This window comes from Schistocerca americana, unplaced genomic scaffold (assembly GCF_021461395.2).
Source record: "Schistocerca americana isolate TAMUIC-IGC-003095 unplaced genomic scaffold, iqSchAmer2.1 HiC_scaffold_1545, whole genome shotgun sequence".
Lineage (NCBI taxonomy): Eukaryota > Metazoa > Arthropoda > Insecta > Orthoptera > Acrididae > Schistocerca > Schistocerca americana.
Window position 1 is genome coordinate 5,001 of NW_025725630.1, and position 5,000 is coordinate 10,000.

At 50.9% G+C, this 5,000-nt stretch overlaps 1 non-coding gene across 1 annotated transcript in view; it reads right to left on the bottom strand.

Annotated features, from left to right (window-relative positions):
• LOC124569799 overlaps positions 1–389 on the bottom strand; it is a 1,910-nt gene extending 1,521 nt beyond the window's left edge. The window contains exon 1 of the ribosomal RNA XR_006971317.1: positions 1–389. This exon is cut by the window's left edge and continues 1,521 nt beyond it. This is a non-coding gene — a ribosomal RNA (small subunit ribosomal RNA).
• Positions 390–5,000: the final 4,611 nt, after the last annotated feature.

The window sequence follows — 5,000 nt, forward strand, 5'->3', positions numbered from 1 at the left end:
CCTGATTCCCCGTTACCCGTTACAACCATGGTAGGCGCAGAACCTACCATCGACAGTTGATAAGGCAGACATTTGAAAGATGCGTCGCCGGTACGAGGACCGTGCGATCAGCCCAAAGTTATTCAGAGTCACCAAGGCAAACGGACCGGACGAGCCGACCGATTGGTTTTGATCTAATAAAAGCGTCCCTTCCATCTCTGGTCGGGACTCTGTTTGCATGTATTAGCTCTAGAATTACCACAGTTATCCAAGTAACGTGGGTACGATCTAAGGAACCATAACTGATTTAATGAGCCATTCGCGGTTTCACCTTAATGCGGCTTGTACTGAGACATGCATGGCTTAATCTTTGAGACAAGCATATGACTACTGGCAGGATCAACCAGGGAGCTGCGTCAACTAGAGCTGAGCAGCCGGCCGCCCGGGAGTGTGTCCCGGGGGCCCGCGCGAACACGCAAGCGTCCGCTCAATTATTCTGCAAACAGGAGGAGGCTGAGCTCCCCTGCACCATACACCTCGAAACCCTCTCAGGTCCCGGCGGCGCGCAGCGCCGTCCTAAGTACTTGGTCGGGTTCGAGAGAGGCGCAATCGCCCGGAGTTTGGCGAGTAGACGCTTTAGGTGCGACCACCCGTGCTCCCAACTGAGCTTGCCGCTGCCGACAGAGGCCCGGGAGCGTGCTGTCGTGGCATTGCCGGCGGGAGACAACACGCGCCACCTACGGTGACCGGCAGCTCCAACGCCAGCGCCACAGAAGGACAAAAGCCCCACTTGGGTGCCGAAGCGAACTCTCCCAGCACAGCGCACGCGCCAACACGTCCGCACAGCTGCGATACAAACCACCTGCGAGAACCGCAGAGGCGACCGAGCAGCAGACGGCGTCGCGGCGCCGAGCGCCGGGCGGCGGCGCATCCTCAGCGCACACAGTCCTCAATCGGACCAGCACACTGCAGATGTCCACCGCGCTTCGCACCGGGCCCGCGAGGACCTACTTTGGCCGCACGGCGCCGCGTGCAGGGTGCGCCGGCGCGCAGCTGCGCCGCCTGCCGCCTCCGTCGGCCGGCGCGCCTGCCACTGGCCGCCCCCACCAGCCGGCTGTAGCGCGTGCGCCCACGCACCGCACGGCCAACACGCCGGGAGGCCCCCCCTCACCGGCCGGGGACGGTCCCACCCAGCCACCGCCGCGTATCGCTTCACACCCACATGCCATTCACGTTCGTGGGCATGGTGGGTATCGCTGCAACAACCGGTTGGTAGCTCAACCGATCGTCGCCATCACTGATTCACCCCTAGCGAGAACAACCGCACCACAACGGTTTACCAGTTGTTCATTTGCGTAACGTCACCAGCAAACGTAGGCGTCCATCGCCATTTGCAAATTCAACGATTGTTGCATGCCTGTGTCAGGTGTCACGACACACTGTCTGCCCACATACACGCAACAACATGTCCACGCTTAGCGAACACGTGGAAGGTGGCCCCCGTACGTATGCGATGTCCATTGCGCGAACGACTGTCAACCGGCCTCTGTCGCATGTCGCAGATGTGGAACGCAGTGCACCGTGCTATCACGGTGTGTGAGAAGAGACGACTACGTCTGACAACACGCGCCACTACATCAACAGACGGCTCATGCTGATCGCCATCCAGGGCATACCACACTGCAATCCAGCTCTTATAGGGAGACGACACGTAGCTGAGTGCACAACATTTGGACCGCATGGTTCGCCGTTGTTGGCGCAGTCGTTGTACGGTCACATGTACCACGATGTATCATTCAGTACATGAGGACCAATGTGCAGTACAGTGTGTGATTTGGACGTACAACATCAGCGGACAGTTGACACAGGCCGTACCACAGCGTAGGCTAAGTGCTTCGCCATGCGAATGCCAATGAACAACTGCAAATGCCAATGAACAACTGCAAAGGGCATTGAGCATGTACGTCCTGCTGCCATCCACATTACAGTGTATAGCTGCAAGGTGTTTAACATGAAGCGATACACTGGGGACCGGGCAGTGCGAGTAGCAAACTATATTGCGGGGGTTGCAGTTAGGCAACACTACACTAATTTAACGCGTCGTATGACAATTACAGAGCAGGTTAAGGCCCAACGTGTGTTGGGTTAAGGCCCAACGTGTGTTGGGTTAAGGCCCAACGTGTGTTGGGTTAAGGCCCAACGTGTGTTGGGTTAAGGCCCAACGTGTGTTGGGTTAAGGCCCAACGTGTGTTGGGTTACGTTAAGGGGCAATGTGGGTTACGTTAAGGGGCAATGTGGGTTACGTTAAGGGGCAATGTGGGTTACGTTACGGCGCAATATAGGTTACGTTACGGCGCAATATAGGTTACGTTAAGGGGCAATGTGGGTTACGTTACGGCGCAATATAGGTTACGTTACGGCGCAATATAGGTTACGTTAAGGCGCAATATCGGTTACGTTAAGGCGCAATACAGGTTACGTTAAGGCGCAATACAGGTTACGTTAAGGCGCAATACAGGTTACGTTAAGGCGCAATACAGGTTACGTTAAGGCGCAATACAGGTTACGTTAAGGCGCAATACAGGTTACGTTAAGGCGCAATACAGGTTACGTTAAGGCGCAATACAGGTTACGTTAAGGCGCAATGCAGGTTACGTTAAGGCGCAATGCAGGTTACGTTAAGGCGCAATACAGGTTACGTTAAGGCGCAATGCAGGTTACGTTAAGGCGCAATGCAGGTTACGTTAAGGCGCAATACAGGTTACGTTAAGGCGCAATACAGGTTACGTTAAGGCGCAATACAGGTTACGTTAAGGCGCAATACAGGTTACGTTAAGGCGCAATACAGGTTACGTTAAGGCGCAATACAGGTTACGTTAAGGCGCAATACAGGTTACGTTAAGGCGCAATACAGGTTACGTTAAGGCGCAATACAGGTTACGTTAAGGCGCAATACAGGTTACGTTAAGGCGCAATACAGGTTACGTTAAGGCGCAATACAGGTTACGTTAAGGCGCAATACAGGTTACGTTAAGGCGCAATACAGGTTACGTTAAGGCGCAATACAGGTTACGTTAAGGCGCAATACAGGTTACGTTAAGGCGCAATACAGGTTACGTTAAGGCGCAATACAGGTTACGTTAAGGCGCAATACAGGTTACGTTAAGGCGCAATACAGGTTACGTTAAGGCGCAATACAGGTTACGTTAAGGCGCAATACAGGTTACGTTAAGGCGCAATACAGGTTACGTTAAGGCGCAATACAGGTTAGGTTAAGGCGCAATACAGGTTAGGTTAAGGTACGACATAGGTTAGGTTAAGGTACGACATAGGTTAGGTTAAGGTACGACATAGGTTAGGTTAAGGTACGACATAGGTTAGGTTAAGGTACGACATAGGTTAGGTTAAGGTACGACATAGGTTAGGTTAAGGTACGACATAGGTTAGGTTAAGGTACGACATAGGTTAGGTTAAGGTACGACATAGGTTAGGTTAAGGTACGACATAGGTTAGGTTAAGGTACGACATAGGTTAGGTTAAGGTACGACATAGGTTAGGTTAAGGTACGACATAGGTTAGGTTAAGGTACGACATAGGTTAGGTTAAGGTACGACATAGGTTAGGTTAAGGTACGACATAGGTTAGGTTAAGGTACGACATAGGTTAGGTTAAGGTACGACATAGGTTAGGTTAAGGTACGACATAGGTTAGGTTAAGGTACGACATAGGTTAGGTTAAGGTACGACATAGGTTAGGTTAAGGTACGACATAGGTTAGGTTAAGGTACGACATAGGTTAGGTTAAGGTACGACATAGGTTAGGTTAAGGTACGACATAGGTTAGGTTAAGGTACGACATAGGTTAGGTTAAGGTACGACATAGGTTAGGTTAAGGTACGACATAGGTTAGGTTAAGGTACGACATAGGTTAGGTTAAGGTACGACATAGGTTAGGTTAAGGTACGACATAGGTTAGGTTAAGGTACGACATAGGTTAGGTTAAGGTACGACATAGGTTAGGTTAAGGTACGACATAGGTTAGGTTAAGGTACGACATAGGTTAGGTTAAGGTACGACATAGGTTAGGTTAAGGTACGACATAGGTTAGGTTAAGGTACGACATAGGGTAGGTTAAGGTACGACATAGGTTAGGTTAAGGTACGACATAGGTTAGGTTACGGTACGACATAGGTTAGGTTACGGTACGACATAGGTTAGGTTACGGTACGACATAGGTTAGGTTACGGTACGACATAGGTTAGGTTACGGTACGACATAGGTTAGGTTACGGTACGACATAGGTTAGGTTACGGTACGACATAGGTTAGGTTACGGTACGACATAGGTTAGGTTACGGTACGACATAGGTTAGGTTACGGTACGACATAGGTTAGGTTACGGTACGACATAGGTTAGGTTACGGTACGATATAGGTTAGGTTACGGTACGATATAGGTTAGGTTAAGGTACACATTGTTGTAAGGAAAGGTTTAATGGGGGGCGGGGCGGGGCGGCCGGTTTGTTGATTGTGATTATAGTAAGTGGATGCCTGCGGCATCATCTGATTTGCCACGTCAGGATGCACCTTTGGCTCATGACAGGCGGCGCTCTCATTCCATGCTTGTGGCAGACCTGTGTCTTTCATTCCTGCCATTGTTTGTGTGCTGTGAGAGGAGGCAGTATTGTGATGTTGGGTGCACCCCTGTGTAGGACATGTGTGGGTGTTGGTGGCTTGGCTGAGCAATGGTGGTTGTCGGGTGGGTGGGATATTCTGTTTTCTGAGTGGACCTCCCAGTCTGGTTATGACAGTGTGGATTGTCTAATGTGGCGGAGAGGATGCACTGGGTGTTGTTCCATGCTGGTGCTTACATATTGTCTGTGTGCGTGTTACAGGCAGAGAGTAGTGCGTGATAAGGGTGTGTGGCTGACGTGTGGTTGTGATTGTGAGCAGAGTCTTTCAGCATGTATACGGACAGTTGTATACATTATCTGTATTCTGATGGCTCTATCTATTACTAATCA